The sequence below is a fragment of the Delphinapterus leucas genome, chromosome 1 (genome assembly GCF_059928025.1).
Source record: "Delphinapterus leucas isolate spDelLeu-1000000601 "Yukka" chromosome 1, BTC_Dleu_Yukka2, whole genome shotgun sequence".
NCBI lineage: Eukaryota > Metazoa > Chordata > Mammalia > Artiodactyla > Monodontidae > Delphinapterus > Delphinapterus leucas.
Genome location: NC_143129.1, coordinates 68122521 through 68137540, shown reverse-complemented (window position 1 = coordinate 68137540; position 15020 = coordinate 68122521). Strand labels below are relative to the sequence as shown.

The 15020-nt window shown below is 35.2% G+C and overlaps 1 protein-coding gene across 6 annotated transcripts in view; it reads left to right on the top strand.

Annotated features, from left to right (window-relative positions):
• The window catches only part of POU2F1 (POU class 2 homeobox 1), a 186589-nt gene that overhangs the window by 66749 nt on the left and 104820 nt on the right, over positions 1-15020 (top strand). Inside the window, exon 2 of one of the 6 annotated variants that reach the window (XM_089911645.1) lies at positions 8932-9032. The exons of the other annotated variants lie outside the window; for them this stretch is intronic. The gene's annotated coding sequence lies outside the window, so the exon portion shown is untranslated. The remainder of the gene's footprint in view (positions 1-8931; positions 9033-15020) is intronic. 6 annotated transcript variants of the gene reach the window in all.

Below are 15020 nucleotides of genomic sequence, written 5' to 3'. Positions count from 1 at the left end.
GGATATGAGGGATTTCCACAGGGTCCATGAAGAGGAAAATGTATGGTCACCAAAAATTAACACTGGGGCTGCCCTAAGGGCCTTTGTTCAAACCGCCCTCCAGAGCCTTGTGTTTTAATGTCTGTTCTAGACAGAAGACTGGACTTTTCAGGGTGGGGAAATGGAGCTGAGATCCCCGCATAAAGCTTGGAATTCTTAAAGACCTACACCCTTAGCTAAAGGGTAGACCAGGAAAAAAATCCATCTACCATCAGAGTGCTGCAATGAAGGCTTGTCTCTTAACCTTACATCTATGTACAAGTCTTCCCTGAGAATCTGTAACCTTAGTTCTTTTTAAATACAGATTTGAAGTTTAAATTTATACTGTCTGTGTGGTCTGGGAAACCCAAAGCCAAGAAATAAAAGTGATCCCAGGCTAGAAGTGCCTCAGGTTGGGCAGAGGCAAATGTATGGCCTTTCTGAAGGAATGTACTTTCAACCTATGCTTCTCAGACTCCTCCAGATTAGTTTTCTAAATATGAGTCTATAGCCCAAAATTACAGAACCTAGGAAGGAACAAGCCAACATCAGACTTGCAGCAAAACAACCAACAATAGAAGTAGACTCCCTGCTGCCTCCCACAGACTTGAGATTATTGGAATCAATCAGGTTTACTATTTAATTTTTAAATGTTTTAGTAATAAAAGGGGATTGAAAACATGAGCAAGAAACAAACTGTGAAAATGACTAAGTAGATTTGGCAAAGAGATAATCTCTAGAAAGGAAAAAAATAGTTAATGAAATTTAGAGACTCAGTGAACAAGTTAAAGAGTAGATTAGGTATACTTTTTGAAGAACGAGTTAATGACAGATGTGAGGAAAAGAAGCAGGTGAATAGCAATAGTTATAGATGAAAGATATGAAAGAGAAGTTAAGAGGTACGGAGAATAGAATGAGGAAGTTTAAACTGAATCTAATTGTGGCAGTAGTTCCAGAGATAATAGAGATGATTCTCAGCTATTAGCAATTCAAATACACACTGGCTAAGAATTTTCTAGAACTGATGAAAGGCATGAATTCTCAGTTTTAGGCAGCAGGATAAAAGCCCAGGCAGGGTAGATAAAAATTCTATACCTGTATATATTATAGTGAAACTGCAGAAAATCAGCTTTAAAGAGAATGTCTTAATAGAGGAAGAATAGATAATTGCCCATAAAAGTGCCACACTTTCACAGTACTCAGCAGCAACAAATGGAAGCCTGAAGACAATGAAAGGTAAAATGCCGAGGGAAAATGACTACCAACCTTAAAGTTTTTACCCAGCTAAACTCTTATTCAAGAATGAAGATGAAATAACTTTTGTTGGACAAATAAAAACTGAGTTGGCTACTATCATACCTTCACTAAAGGGACTTTTAAAGGATGTACTTAAGAAGGAGGGACATTGAACTCAGAAGGAAAGACCGAGATGCAAGAGGGAATAGTGAGCAAAGAAATCAGTAACATGGGTAAATCTAAGTAAACTACACACCTCTTTTAACACCTTGGTGCATAGTAAATGCTTGACTAACAGATAAATGATTCATCCGTTTTCCTGTAATAGTGTGCTTTCTTGTTCAGCCGTAGCAAATAGAGGGATTGACTTCTTATTCAGAATTTTTCAAAGAGAAGCTCAACAGGACTCCCAACATGATTAGTCTTATTTTGCAAAGTTAAAAGGCACAGTCTGTCTCCAAGATGTGATTTGGAATGGCTGAGTTTCTTGCAAGATTTGTGTCTATTTATAGGCTGCTGAGCAAATTTTAATTTAGGTATTAACTAGGCTTACCCCTGTTTACCAAGATCCTGAATGTCAGTCTTGATTTATAGTTTGAATCTGGAATTTCTACTAAGAATGTTCCCAGATTTCACGTTCATTAATTAGAAGACAGTTCTAAATTTATTGTTTCTGAGAACCCCTGCTAATCTAGGGGAAACATAGTAAATAAAATGAAACTTGTTACTTTTTAAATGGCCAAGAACACAAACCAGAAGCTAGTCTTTTTCTCCTATGGCCCTGACTTTTAAAAAGAAGTATTTGCTAGACAGAATTTTTTTTAACTTTTGAATTTCAGATTTGCTGTCAGGAGTATACTTATAGTAGGGTTTTGCTAGGAGTGCTGCTCTTATTAAAGATCAGTAGATGAGTTCTCTGAGCACATAGTCCTGTCTTTTTTGGAAATAGTTTCTTTCAAGGAGTTTGTTTTATTGTGGACTTAAGCTGATATCCCTGATCTAATTCTTACTGACTTTATAGGCACCATTCATTCAACAGATACTTTTGAGCACCTCTCGTGCTCTATCATGCACTAAGGTTGCCACTGTGAATAAGACTGACTAAAAAGATGCCTGCGCCCAGAAAACCTGCCTTTTAGTGGAGTGAGTAAATAAGTTTTAAAATTATGAGAACATAGAATAAAATGGGGTGACGTGATAGTGACAGGGCAGTGGGGGCCGGGGGATGTTCTTTACATTGCATGGTGGAAGCCTTCGCTGAGGAGATGACTTTCAGTCAGAGACTGGAATAACAAATAAAAAGAAGCCACCTGGGCAAAAGCATCTTAGACTGAAGGAACAGAAATTGCAAAGGCTGTAAGGCCCGTGAGCTTGGTGTACATCCCTGTGGTGGTGCATGCATTTTATGCATTTTCTTTCTGTTTTTTGGCCACGCCGCCTTGTAGGATCTTAGTTCCCCGACTAGGGATCGAACCTGTGCCCTCGGCAGTGAAAGCGAGGAGTCCTAATCATTCGACCACCAGGGAATTCCCTGTGTATTTATGTTGGTGGCCTAACATGGCCTAACGTTTTGTGGTAATTAATTTTAATTTTATGATGGCGTTAAAAATCACACCGGATTGTCATAACTTAAATTCCTATCTTTTACTGACTCGGTTGTTGTAAATTACCCTGATTTTTACCCTATTCTGTATTCAGCCAGTGGAACTAAACTTAGTTGAATTATAAATCTAGGTTTTTACGTAGGAGACAAGAGATAATGGCAAAGGATCATAGTGTCTTAGATATGGAACTTGAAAGGCAATATCCCAAACCCCAAATTATGTTACAGAATTTAAGTATTTAATCTACTTTTTTAAAAATAAACTTTATTCTGTAAATATCTAGTTACTTATAGGTTTTCAACATAAGTAAGGAATCCTTAAAATTTCATGAAAACTACATTTTCTCTTTTGTAAGAGAAAATGTAGTTTTCATGAAATCTACATGAAATCTCTTTTCATATTTCTCTCTTAAAATATGCATATGTTTGTTCCCTTTTAACAAAAAGTAAAAACATTTCTCAGCTTTTACTTAAATTATAGATTTCTAATGTCTTGTTCTAGCTTTTCAGTCTGATTGCTTTCAGTCTGATAGCTTTTCATGTCTGATTGATCTTTCTGGCCCTGTGGAGCAGAGTACAGAGCCCTATACATAATAATTTCTTAAAGTTATTTGTTGAGTGAATGAATTAATGAATGAATATATAAACACTTATTATAAAGTGACTGTTAGAGAATAATGATCAGTAGTCAGTATACTTAAAAAGGTTGACATGACATTGATCACTTTTTAAAAAGTGACTTTATAAAATTGTTGGAAAATATTTTTGCATTTCTAAAAGGGAGGTGGTCAATGTGAAGAGCACTTATATGGACTAAAAATCAGAAAATGGATCTGAATTTCAGCTGTGCCATCACTCACAGGGTGTTCCAAAATAAATCATGCAAACTTGCACACAATTTCTTAGTTGGTACAATGAAGGGATTGCATCGATTGTTGTTAACATTTCTCTCTGCTCTAAAACTCTAAGATTTTTATCCTTTGCTGTTTGTAAGAACCAGGAGAGATAAAGGTTACCTTTTATGTTAGATTTTATTCTAAATCTAGTGATAGAGGACAATGGTGCTTAAACTATTCTTGTTAAATGATAAGGGAAAACCTTGGAAAATGTCCATTGGTAGTATGCACAAGCTGATTATGTTATGATCAGTTGTGCCACTTTTATTTTCTTTAATGGCCTGTACTCTGCATCTTCCTGTCTAATTTTTCTCTAAGTATTGAGATTATCGTAGTACAAAGGAATGGTATATTTGTAAGAAGGGGCTCAGCCAGAGTGGTGAGTTGTCTGGAAGATGATGGTCTCTCTAAGTAGAAGGAGATTGTTAGGGGTGGTCTACAATACAATACTTTTTTTTTTTTAAGGTTTTATTGATATTTTTTCAGGGTGGGAGGAGGTGCTAGGTGCTTCCCTCTTTCGCACTAAGCATAACATTCTTCCATAGCATGTTAGCTTATTGTTGGGGAATTTTTCTAAAGTGAAAATAAAATCTGTTTAATAGCAAATTCAAGCTTAGAATAGGTAATTTTAATAGCCTCATTTTGTCTCCCAAATGGTCTGGGGTAGTAGAAGATTATCTGAGTGACATTACTATAGGAGCTCTCATCCTTTCGTAGTAGGCAAAATGAAGTACGACTACCCTGTAGAAATGCTGCTGGCCTGGAGCTCCTGAGATCTGGCATGCCTGTTTCACTGTCCTACTGGCTTTCTCTCAAATTCACGTTAGAAAATTGCATGTGTGTATACACACATGTGCACACACGCACTCCCAAATATTTGGTTTGACTTGGCTCACAAGATTAAGAGATCAGAAGCTTCAGGCATGGTAGAACTGGGCTCTTTGTGTTTCTGTGCCCTCAGGTTCTTTCCCTTATGGTTGCAAAACAACTTCCAGCAGCAGCCAGGAAAATATGCTTCCTTGTTCGTGTCCAAAGGAAGGAGAGTCTCTGCTTACTGTCTGTATTCAAAGTGAGAGTAAAAGTTCATGAGCTCTTTCCTTGATTTCATCGGCCAGAATTGAGTAAACTTCTGGGATACAGTTCATTCCTGAACGAGTCACTAACTAGGGGGACTTAAGCATTCAGGTCTTTCCCTTGATCTGATTATCATTGCCCTTATCCACGTGGGAGAGTTGGAATGGCAACCAGCATGCACCACTAGTATGTAGCGCACAGTCAAACATCAAAGTCAATGAAATTGGCATTATTGGATTAGTTCTGGCCCACTAGTGGCACAAAGACAATACTTTGGCAGTCACTGGTATAGTGAGCAGTGGACCAAGGGTGGGCCTGAAGGAACACCAATATTTAACAAAGAGAAAGAGGAGCCTGTGAATCAGTTTCCTACTTAAATTTATTCTGTATTGCTGCTTTGATGTAGAATTTTTTTTTTAATTATATGACAATAGTGATGATCTTAGGATTTGTTTTCTTTATATTTCTTTTTCCAAAAGAATAGAGACTGCTGGAAATACGTTAAGCTTAGAAATTGAGATTTGAATTTATCCCTTAAGTAAAAATGTTCCTTGAATATTTGAGTAAAAATCTTCCTATAATTCAAGTGTTTTCTAATTTAAGAAAAGAAAATAACAAGCAGGAGAAAACAAGTCAAATGTATATTCATTTCTGCTTCCTGCCTTGTTCGTAAAGTCAAGAATCTGACCTTTGAGTAAGTTTCATCATACTTCTTATCACAAAAGAGATTACTGAATAATCCTGGGAGTAGGTACATACACACTCTCCTTTGAATTTCCTGTGTTTTGTGTTTTTTTTGTAAATTGTGACCTGTCTTCAATTTACTTAAAATATGATTTTTAAAGTACATTCTGCAGGTATAATACTGAAGGTATTTAACAATTTAGTTTAAATTATGACCTTCAGAAAACTATTCAACTGGCTTGAATTGATTCTAATGATATATGGAATATTTGATTTACCCAGTGGTTTTTCTCCATTATATATCTCTCTGATCACGTTAATGTCACTACCTGGGCTGAGTTTTTTTTGAAGTGCTGCCCATTGTCTTAAAGGAAATAGGGAAGGAATTATAAATGGTTATACAGAAGTTAATAGAAAAATGAAAAGAGTATTTTGTAGTACATGAACTATCTAATATGTTAGATACTAAGGAAGAACTGCATCCATGTATGTTTCTTAAAAATTTTTTTTACAAGTACAGTCATCCCTTGGCACTGGGGGGATTGGTTTCAGGACCCTTGTGGATACCAAAACTCAAGGGTGCTCAAGTCCCTTGTATAAGATGACAAAGTATTTGCATATAGCCTATACACATCCTCTGATAATAGTACTTTAAATCATCTTTTGATTAATTATAATACCTAATACAATGTAAATGCTGCATAAATAGTGGTAAATATAATACAAATGCCCTGTCAGTAGTTGCCAGGTTTTGCTTTTTGGAGCTTTCTGAATTTTTTTTTTTTTTTTAATATTTTCGATCTACATTGGTTGGTTGAATCCGTGGATGCAGAACCCACAGATATGGAGGGCCAACTGTAGTGAGGAAGGTTAAAATTTGTGACTCAAACTTCAGGCTCATCCCTACATACATGTTTGATATCTGAAAAAAAGATATCTCTCTTTTATTATAAAGTAATAAATGGTTAGGTTCGCTGCCCCGTGTCTGAAGACCTCAGTGATTGGAAATGGGTTGTGGTTGGTAATGGGCTGGGAATGGCAGTGGATTGAGTCTTATATGCAAGGATCCTCCTCTCCTTGAGTAATCAGGAACAGACACTTCTGATTTTCCTTTTGTGCTTGGCATGTGTAGGAAAGACAGACATGATGTACCACTGTTAATTTCTGCGTATATTTTAGACAGTGAGATACTAGCAAAGAGACTTAATTCAGGAGGCCAGTGAGTTTTCCTTTACATTTGTTACTATGCCTTAGTTCCAAGGGGTCAGCATTGCATTTTCTATTTCATATTTCAGCCTCCTCTGAAATTTGGCACTGTAAATCAGTGGTTCTCAAACTTTAGCGTGTATCAGAATCTTCTAGAGGGTTTGTGAAAACACAGATTGCTAGACCTCCCATGCCCAGAGTTTCTGATTCAGTAGGTCTGGGGTAGGGGACTGAGAATTTACATTTCCAATAATTTTCCTGATGATGCTGATCTAGGTACTGCCCTTTGAGAATCACTGCTGTAAAAACCTTTATTTTTAGTAAAACCAGTGAAGAGTCATACTGAATTTATTTAAGGAAAAGATACACGGTATTTACTACTGTTTAGATTAGACTTTGTATTGTTTCTCTCTGGATGTTGGTTATTACGTTGAGTGACCTACAGGGAGTACTCTCATAAAATATATTTCTTTGGTAAAAGAATGGTTGCCATTGGTAGTTGTAACTTTTCACAGACACATTAATAGCTGCTGCCAGGCTGAAAGCCACTTTTGGACTAGAAGAAAATACTTTCCATTATTTTGCTTAATGTTTCAAGCAAAGAGGGATTTTTGTTGTTGTTGTTGTTGTATTTGTTCTTTACTAAGATACCATAATTGTTATTTCATTCAATGAGTATTGAAACTTTTTAAGCTAGTCTGAGGCCAGTACACAACCTCTTTGCCATTGCCAGCTGTGCATGTTTCTATGGCAGCTCAGTAGGGACTAGCAGGATTACTTTTGTAGGGACCACACCTGGCTTATTTGCATCCAATTTAAGTTGGGGAAATTTCAAAAGAATGAGAGGTCTGTAGATGTGCCAGTGGACAGCCAGAAAGAGCTTGTCAGTTTGTAACCATCACATTGGTCTAAAGGAGGAAGGGTAGGTGGGTTTTCCTTATTCATTATAGTTCCTGCTCTGGAGGAGTTTGGTGGATGTGCTGAAGTTTATATTTGTTTTGTGTATTTAGTTGTTCATGTGTTTCTGTTTTGTTTTGCTTTTTGTTTTAGGTATATCCTCTTACAACTTAACAATTTTAAAATTCTTTTAAAGAAGTTAAAGTACATATAGATCAGACTTCTTTTTCAAGAGAGAGAAAACATTCAGTTTCTTTTCAGTTGTATAACATAATAAAATGTCTTAGTAAATTTTTGACCACTGTTGGAGAATGGTGGCAGAATTTTAATGTTGATCTCTATTTTCAAGTATTATGAGCTACTATAAGCCCCTTCTCTCACAAAAATAACTCCTTTTTAAGAAGATAGTTTCAACGATTTACATATTTGATTTTGTTTGCACCATTGAACTTAACTAAGCTCTTGGTTCAAAGTTTCATGAAGTAGTTAGGAACATCACAGAATGTATAGAAAAAAATTATATGATCTAGTTAACATGAGTACTGTTATATAAAACTTAGATGGTTTTCATAAATGTTATACTACTCGATCAGTTATACTAATTTATACCAATTACTGATTAGTTGTACTAATTCAAACAAAGCTATGTAGTAGAGGTAGTTGGCAAATAAGAGTCAGTGCACGTACCATCTCCTCTTCATCTGTTAAGGCTGGCTGCTTGAACCTACTATTAGGGTTCTGAGGCCTCATGGCAAAGAATGTGATGGTCAACCAGTGATGGTAAATTTACACACCTGTGTGTGCCAAGTATTGATCTTTCTCATTTTTCAAAGACAAAATGTAATCTTGCACCTTTTTCCAGAATACAGTGATAGCAGTCTATATTCATTTATGTCTATCATCTATGTGTGTGGGTGTAGCCAGTTGAAATAGATACTTGTGAATTTGGAGGGAGGTTAGTGTTGGATTTGGGGGTCTTTTGTTAAGTTAATGAAATATACCCTTTAAAGAAAATACTAAGTAGGCTTTTTTATCTAGCTTCATGAAAGACCACCCCCTTATAATACATGTTCCAAGAACTTTCTGATTTACCTCCACGTTTCTGAAGTAAGGGCAAGTGCTAGTAACTCCATTTTGTAGATGAGGAAGTAGGCAAAAGAGAGCTGCCTGCCTCTAATCACTTTATGTTTAGGCAGCTAACCATACCTTGATGGGTAATCCAGCGTTCTCCACTGTTTGTAATTGTTCCCACTTAAAGTGTTAGGTTATTTTATACGACTTACTCAGTCTTGCCTTTTTCTCTTTTTGTATTCATAGACTGGAAAAGTAAGAAGAGCTTTCCTGACTTTTTAATTACCAAACTACTCTCAGTTTTCAATGAATCAATTCAAAGAAAGAATGCAGTCTTTCTATACCTGGTAAATATTTTCTGCTAATAAAAGCTATTAATTTAGTGGCCTCTGATAAATCCAGGTGTTATGATGATTGCCTTTAATTTTGTGGAATGACTATAAAAATGACTTAAATATATATATTTCATTTTTAACTCTGAAATTTGTTTGATATTTATTGATATAATTGAGTTATGCTTAGAATGCCTGTGCCCTAGCCCTCAATGGAAAATAGTTTAGGATTGCCCTAATACTTAGATTAGGCTCTGGTTTCTTTTGAAAAAGTTGTGAAATTAATGCAAATAGGGTAAATGTTAAGTATCATCTTTATCGTGATAATATAACATTAGCAATAATCCCTATGTGGTAGTTTAATAGAAGTTCTTTGTAAATAATAGTTTTATAAAATTAATCTATAATCAAAATATTATAACCTACATTTTACCAATGATGAAGTAACTTGTTTAAGGAAGTTCAGTGCTTCCTTAGCCAGTGTAGAGCTGAGATCAGAATCTAGACTCCTAGTCTCATGCCTTTTAAAAATTCTCATTTTTTTAAGTACCTTAAATATAAATTAACATGCCTAAGGGAATAAACCACAGTGACATTTCATATGGATTTTCCTTTTGTGTAACTGAATATGTTACTGTAGCAACAGCAAAGAAGAAATGGTTTTATTTATTCTACGTAAAATATTTTATCTATTAACAATAATATTAACAACCACTAATTAACTACTAGGGGCCATTGAAGCTTTTGGATACATTTTGTTCAAATCTGAGGAGAACCCTTGGGAGTATGGTTGCACCTGTTTTACAGATGAGGAAACTGAGGCTTAGGAAGGGTCATATAGTTTAGAATTTTAGAATTCTAGAACTGGAGTTTAAACACAGTTTTCTCTGATGTCAAAGCCTATTACTAAACTATGAAGTCTGTTTATTTTTGGAATAAAAAGTTAATCGTAAATCCAACCTATCCCTTGTTTACTGATACTAATTATGGAATTATTTCCTCTCTTAATTCACCCATTCAAAAATCTGAGCACTTTAGAGACATACTGAGGTAGTGTAGAGAAACCATAAAACCGTGTCTTCCTCTGTAATGATTTTACCTATAGAAATCATATTAGCTATTTTATAATGTAATTGCAAGGTGTAAGTTTTATACCTCCTCGAAAAATATATAATATTTGTATATTATAAATACATGTTTAAACTAAACTACTTTGAGCAAGTCCAGAGGTATATTTAATGAGACTGAACATTTGTCTCTCCAGTGTTTTTACTTATTATAGTTGATCATCAAACAATGATTATTTTCCTAAAATATTTTTAAAACAGACCTTTCAAAATTAGTTGACACCCTTAATGAAAAAATTTTGATGTTATAGCAAAGAGTATTAGTCAGAAATTAAGACATTTCAAGTGTCTGGTTGGCTTTGGGATAAACAAAAGCTGATTATCTTAAATGAAGATGTAATGATGGAAGTATAAAGAAAATTCCTCTTCTTTAGTAAAATACCTTGAGTACGTGAGTTTGCCCAAACCAGGAGAATCTTTGCCTTAAAACCTGATTTATCCCTTGAAATTCACCTTTCCCCAGGAATCTTTCATTAAATTACCACCACGACCTGCCTGGCCAAAAGAGGGTGGGGGTGCACAGAATGTAGACAGTGAGATATAAAAAAGTACATTTTGTAGTAGCCCATGTCACATAACTGTTTTATTCCTGGTAATGTGGAGATCTTATACCAAAGAATTGTAATTTATTTGCATTTTAATCTCTACTATTCAAAATGAGAAATAATGTAAAGTAGATTTTCTGGTACCTTTCTATTCTAGATGGTCATGTGTTAGAGCTTTATAAAAGGTGAGATACATTGACAAATTTTATTATTTTTTTAGTTAAATTCTAACTAACTGGAGCTTGTGAAGCTGGTATGAAATTTATTGATACAGTGACATTATGATGAGATTACAAAGTTATTAACTACCCTAAGTATTACTTGAAACTACTCATCATCCTCTGAGTAGAAGGGAAGGAGGTGAAGTAGGGCTGGGGCAGCAAACATTAATTGAATTCCTACTCTGTTGGGCATATGCTATACACATCTACATGCATGCTTTCATTTTTAATATATGGAAAAGTACAGCGGTACAGGAAGTAGAGCAAAGAGAAGAAAGCATTATGCACAAATCTATGTCTTGGTTTTTTTTGGATGGTCAACTTGTTAAACCCTTCATATTCTTTTGTCCTCCACTTTTGGCCATCCCAGTGCTGTTGATTGTTTCCAGTGCTCTGAATCACAGCTGCCTGGGATTGCTGTATAGTGCTTATGTGGCCAGAGGGGCATTAGTGGGTTTTCTTTCTTGGGGCGGGGGGCGGGTAGTTAGATTTTAAGTTTTCAGAAGACTATAGTTAGTTAACAGTACTGTATTATATATTTTAAAATTTGCTAAGAGGGTAGATCTTAGTTACTTGCTCTTGCCCCACACAAAAAAATTTTTAATTAAAAAACGGGGCGGGGGACACAAAGGAAACTTTTAAAGGTGACGAATAAGTTTATGGCTTTAGTTGTAGTCTCACAGATGTATATTTATCTCCAAACTTATCTAGTTTGTATACATTAAAGTTGTATACATTAAATATGTATGGCTTTTTGTATGTCAATCATATTGCAAAAAAATGTTTTTAAAAAAGTTTTCAAAAGAGAAAACTCATACTTCTTAAGAAATGTTATTTAAAGATTAAAACATGAGAAAAAAGAAGAAAAAGGAAACCAAATTCTACTTCAGCCATGTTCAGCTAATTCAAACATTAATAAAACTGTTCTTACCATGTACAGTAAAGATAATTTTCTGGCCTATGGATTAAAAGTTAGTTAAAAAACATGGAAATATTCAAAAGCATCACTTAAAATTTCTTGTTATAACAGGAGAAAAATCTTTAGTAGTATTTATTGAATATTTATCAAGATATTAGAATAATACAGTTATCATTTTTATAATTCCTGATTATTTTCAAAATAACTAATATTCTCATTTTAATTTTAAGAACAGTCTTGGGAGACAGCATAATCATTCCCATTTTTCAAATGTTGTGTTAAGTTTCCTAGGGATACTAGGAAGTACCACAAACCAGGTGGCTTAAACAACAGCAATTTATTGTTTCATAGTTCTGGAGGCTAAAAATTCAAGATTAAGGTGTTGGCAATGTTGGTTCCTTCTAAAGGTTGTGAAGGAGAATCTGTACCATGCCTCTCTTCTTGTCTGCCCTCTGTATGTATCTGTCTCTGTGTTCAAATTTTCCTTTTTTGTAAGGACAGCAATAGTATTGGACTGGGGCTCATCCTAATGACCTCATCTTAACTTGATCATCTCCAAAGACCCTATTTCCAAATAAGGTCACATTCACAGATCCTGGGTATTCGCCTTTAACATCTTGGGCGAGACACAGTTCAACCCATAACAGATGTGACGTCCTTTGCTCAGGGTCTCCTAAGTGGGAAGTTTAGACATAACACATTGTAGTGCCACTAAAATAGTTTTAAAAGAACATGACAATATATCTATGACACCACATTTAAAATTCATTTTCTAATACTTTCTTATGCCTGGGTAGATTTTATGTAAAATTAACTGAGTTTCTAAAATATTTAATAGAGTTTTTGGTTGTAATGGATTTCAAGCTCTTTTTCTTTCTTTGGATAATAAATAAGTGATACGACACCAACTGTGGAAAGTTGTTCAATACTCAGTGCTTAGATCTGAGTATAAATTTTACTGAACTTCCATTAATTCAATGTAGAGCTTTAGAATGTAGACTCCTTCATATTTTGAGATGTCCATCAGAATACTGTTTAATTTGTTTCAAGTGCACTCTCATGCTAGGTTATCTATATGTTTCACAATTCTGTAAGAATTATAGTGTTGCCAGTGTTAATACACATCTTGTGATCAGAAATTTCTGAGGAGTGGGGAGAGCAAGACTCCACTAGGATAATAAAACTGTGTATGGTAGTTTGTTGATCTCTTTTCGTTTTCCCTTTTTTCTTTGCTAAATCTTTCTTTTTCCTTTAAAATTATTTTAGACTTTTAGAAAAGTTGCAAAATAATACAAGTAACTTTTTCCCTGAACCTTTTGAGAGTAGGTCTCAGACTTGATGGTCCATCACTTCCAAATACTTCAGTGTATAATTCCTACAAATAAGGACATTCTTCTACATAGTCATGATACAAACATAAACTCAAGAAATTTACAATAATACATTACTATCAACTAATCCATAGACCATATCCAAATTTTTCTAGTTGTCTCAGAAATGCCCTTCATAGCAAAAGAATCCAGTCCAGGATCATGCATTGCATTTAGTTGTCACGTTGTCTCTTTAGTATTCTTCTTAGTCTTTCCTTGATTTTCAGCACTGTGACACTTTGGAAGAATACATTTTGTGGAATGTGTTTGAACTGGGACTTATGATACTTCCTCAGGTTATGTGTCTGTGGCAGGAATATCACAGAAGTGAAGTTGTGTTCTCATTTTTTTGGGGGGGGTTGCACAATTTTGATTTATCCCCTGACTAGTGATATTAACTTTGATCACTCGATTAAGGTGGTGTTTACCAAGCTTACTTACTGCAAGTTACACTTCTTCCCTTTGTAATTAATATATATTTTGTGGGCAAACTGTAAATTTTTGTCATCAAATTTTTGCCCTCTAGATTTAGTATCGGTTGTTGCTTGACTGAACTTACTGCTATGATGGTTTCCAAATGTTAATTTTCTTGACATTCTACTGTAAGGAAGAACGTTCTCTTCTCCCTGTTTATTTATTTATATCAGCATGGACTCATGAATTCCTATGAGTAATGGTTATAATTCATTATTATTTTTATTTACTTTGTTCAAATTGTCCAAAAGTCTGTCCATGGGAGACGTTTCAGGCTGGTTTCTGTTTCTTTTTCACATATTCCCATAATTTTTTAAAGCACTTCCACTAGTAATTTCTTCACCAAAACAGTAAGAGGAGAGAAATAAAAAATAAAATATAAAGTCTCAGTGAAAAAGCAGAAAGCCTTATTAAAGAAACAGAAAATATAAAGAACTAAACGGAGGGACTTCCTTGGTGGCGCAGTGGTTAAGAATCTACCTGCCAATGCAGGGGACACAGGTTTGATCCCTGGTCTGGGAAGATCCCCCATGCCACAGAGCAGCTAAGCCCGCACGCCACAACTACTGAGCCTGCGCTCTAGAGCCCGTGAGCCACAACTACTGAAGCCCATGCATCCTAGAGCCCGCAACAAGAGAAGCTGCCCAATGAGAAGCCCATGCACCGCAAGGAAGAGTAGCCACTGCTCGCCTCAACCAGAGAAAGCCCGCGGACAGCAATCAAGACCCAACACAGCCAAAAAATAAATAAATAAATTTATATTTTAAAAAAAAGAACTAAATGGAAATTTTAGAATTGAAAACCATAGTAACTGAAATAAAAAACTCACTGGGTAGGCTTACAGCAGAATGGAGGGGACAGAGTGATCTGTAAGCTAGAACAGTAGAAATTACCCAATCTGAACAAGAAGGAGAAATAGAACAAATAAATGAACAGAGCCTCAAGTACCTATAGGATTATGACAAAAAAAAGACTACAACTAGAGTAAGAGAAGGAGAGGGGAAAGCAGGCAGGGCCAAGAAGTACTTGAAATAATGGATGAAAACTTGCCAAACTTGGCAGAAGACATAAACCTACACACCCAAGAAGCTGAGCAAATTCCAAACAAGATAAACCTGAAGAAATCTGTAAGACACATCATAAAACTTACGTAAACTTAAAGACAAAGGAAAAATCTTGAAAATAGTGAGAGAGAAATAACACCTTATGTATGGGGAAAAAACATTCCAATGATAATGGATTTCTTATCAGAAACCATGGAGGCTGGGAGACAGCAGGGTAACATTTTTCAAGTACAGAAAGAGCTCAAAACCTCACATTCTATATCTGGGAAAAATATTCATCAGG